We start from the raw sequence: 3,460 nt of genomic DNA on the forward strand, positions 1-3,460 counted from the left end.
GAAGAAATTATTGGAAGCAGTGGTGGAAAGTACATATACTTAAGTTATGCACTTTAGTAGTTTGTACTTTTTTTTAGGTTCTAATCTACTGCCCTGTAGTTTTTTTACTCCAATCTTTGACAGCTATAGGTACTAGTTATTTGGTTACTAGTAGTTACTAGATTCAGATTTTACATACAAAACATGTGCTCAAAGAAAATATGATGTATTGTTACAATTAAACCTCCCAGCAATATGAACATATATATATAATAAATTCAAATGAACCCCACCTCCAGCTGCTACATCATAAAAAATGCTGCTAACATGCTTAATGGTCAGTAATAATCCAATGAGATCTAGATAAGACAAAGTATTTAACATTGTTTTATGACTGCTTTTATTGTAAAAAAAAAAAAAATCTGATTATGCCTTACACCACTGCTAGCCAGACTGTTTGTGCATTCTTTGCACTTGTCAAATATCAAATGAAGTTACTTTTACTCCAACAATTTGCCCTTATTGCAAAACATGGCGTAAGGAGAAAATGTCGGATCCCTGAGGGGGTATTGCTCTTCAGCTTCTCCCCTACAAACCCTTTAAAAAATCTATATATATAAATTATATGTATTAAAATATAATATTCAAATTGTGCTGGAATTTTTGTGAGACTTCCTTACATTTTACCTGTGCAGTTGCATGGAATATTACTGTATGTTTAATAAATATTGTGTTATTTCTAATAGAATCATAACCTTTTTTTTTATAAATATACAAGTTGTAGATTGTGGTCTAAATATTTGTGTATGTTGTAGATTTGGTCTACACAAAGCCTTTGCATTTTTTTGATACAGTTTTATATTCCTAACCTCTTATTTGAAGTTACCACACTACAAGAGAGAATACCAAGAATACCTATCTTAACACACTTTACATCAGAAGAATATCTGGACATTAATCTCATCTATTATTACCCTCTTAAAATAAGCTTTGCTATGGAGACCTTTGTGGGCAGTTAAGGCAGCGAGTGGTACTAAATGCAACCTTAATACAATTAAAATAAAATGGCTTTGATTCTGGGAATAAAAATGCTGGTGGTAAGAGTGGCTAAATGGTTTCCTTCAACCAAAAATGATACTTTCTCTTAACCCAAAGGTTAGGTTGTTTGGTGTAAACGTCTACTTTTCTCACATGCAATATGACAATCATACTAAATTTAAGTAATTACAACACTTTAAGAAAGGTTGAGACATTTAGATTTGTTTAGATGAGCAATACAAATCTTTAAAGTTAAGGAACTTTCTTCTGAAGACTAAAGTTATAAAAAAACAACATATATATTATATATTATATATATAATATATATTTTTTTTCTAAGGTTAGTAAGCCCCAGGACTCTAATTTTCATACATGATGGAGCAGCTCCATTCATAGCTGACTTTGTGATCCCTGAAAACATTTTTGCAGATCCAAAAACCAGAAATGCTATGTGAATTCTGTTTAACTTTTTACATTTGTCAAATAACAAATTCTCAAGTTGAGAAATTCACAAGCTATTCATGAGTTTTTTCATTTTTTAATAGGTTGTGCATTCGTAAACATGCCCAACACAGTTAAACACTACAAAATTAAGTCTCACATGGTTTCAAAGATTTTCAAACATTTTCTGTGTACTTGGTCCTAGATTGATGCATTCAAAGGCTCAGCCGTGGCATCTTTGTTTTACGCTGTAAAGAGGATGATTAGAGGTCTCAAATGAATCGTTCTTGTTTAGTCTGTGACCATATCGTCATCAGGTGGAGGATTTAGGGCCAGTGATGCGGTGACACGTGTAACACACGTGTAATACAGGGATATTGTCATGCCATTTAAGGGTAAATAAAAAGTTTGAAAATTGTCACAGTGGTCCTTTTTAAAAGGTGCTCCATCAAGACAAGAAGAAGAGTTTTAGCAATTTCATACGTGAATGTTGCTAAGGAGAGAAAACTGTCGGCTAGCCAAAAAACATTTACTTAGCTTTAGGATAAATTAGATCAATATTAATTGGAAGGTATATGCATACACTAAATCTTGCTCTCAGTCAGTTTTACTGCTGCAACATACAGAGAGCAATACCACACCCAAAAATAAGCATTGTTTAGAGAGAAATACCCACACGCTGCTGAATTCAGCTCCCAGCATGCTTCACGGTTGCAGTGTTTCAACGTACTGAAAATACACACTCTGTGGGTATTGCTCTTTGAACGCTGTTGATTACACTGCTCACTTTGGTGTGGTGGTAAACCCCACGGTCTAGCTAAATCCAATGTATTTGTTGAGTGTATGCAGCAGTGTAGGAGTGTTACTGCAACCACCAGCTCTGTATTTTAAGAGAAAAGTGATGTTTTGGACGTTGAGCTGTCAGCTGAAATGACTGCAATCAGTGTCTAGCCTTGTAATGAGAGATGGAATGGTTTAGGTTAGTAGGATGTGTAGAAAGCTTGAAATGACAAACTCAACTGATCTAATTCTTTAACCCTCCCATTGTCCTCGGGTCCAATTTGACAGATTTTCAAAATGTTTCTTTATCAGAAATTTGAAAAAGACATCCAAAACGTTGACTTTTTTTTTTAACATTTTCAGACCGAAAAACAGAAAGTTGCATGGTTGACGGGAAGACAACACAAGGGTTTAACCTGCAGTAATTGATTTCTTTGGTTGCTTGGGAGCAGCAGAATAAGCTGTAAACTCAAAATTAACAAAATTACTTTTATAAATTGTTTTTACTTGCAAACGTGTTAGCAAAAAGTTGCCTGTTTTTTTATTTTTATTTTTTACAACCAGCAGATACAGAGCAACTTTAGCATTCATTTGAAGTTGTTTCAAGACGCCCGGCAAAGTTCAATATTCACTCCTTTTTGCTCGGTTTTGGTTTCCTCCAACTCTTGAGGGAAATATGCGGCTCTTTAGCAGCTAAATGCTCCACTATGTTCATAAGCTAATAAGCTTTCACTGAAAACAGCTGCCTTCTGAAAAGAACGCTATAAGAGCGGTGAGAGTGAACCGAAACCGTAAAGTTGTGGGCCGTAAAACCAAAACAACCAGCTGAAAGACACTCAAACGCAATTGAGCTGAGTGTTCGTCTCACGAGCGATGCCTTTCACATTAAAAAAAAGGTTCTTTCAAGTTACTTATTAAAACACAAACCCAATTCACACATTGTTCATCTTACCCACTTTTGATTTTGTGACATTAGATTTGACTTATCTCCCCGTGTATGTGCATGTTTTCATCAGGTTTACACCATTGTTTTTTTATATACACTCTACTTTTAGAGAAGTCTGAAGAAATGTATGATAGTACACAAGACAGTGCAACTGTTGAAAGTACCATAATAAACAAACATTTAACTGGAAAATGAGAAACGTTGCAGTACATTCCCAATAAAACTAAAGCGCAGTTCTTCTAAATCAGCCAAAAAACACGCAGCATTACAAATGTA

This window comes from Perca fluviatilis, chromosome 8, assembly GCF_010015445.1.
Source record: "Perca fluviatilis chromosome 8, GENO_Pfluv_1.0, whole genome shotgun sequence".
Classification (NCBI taxonomy): Eukaryota; Metazoa; Chordata; class Actinopteri; order Perciformes; family Percidae; genus Perca; species Perca fluviatilis.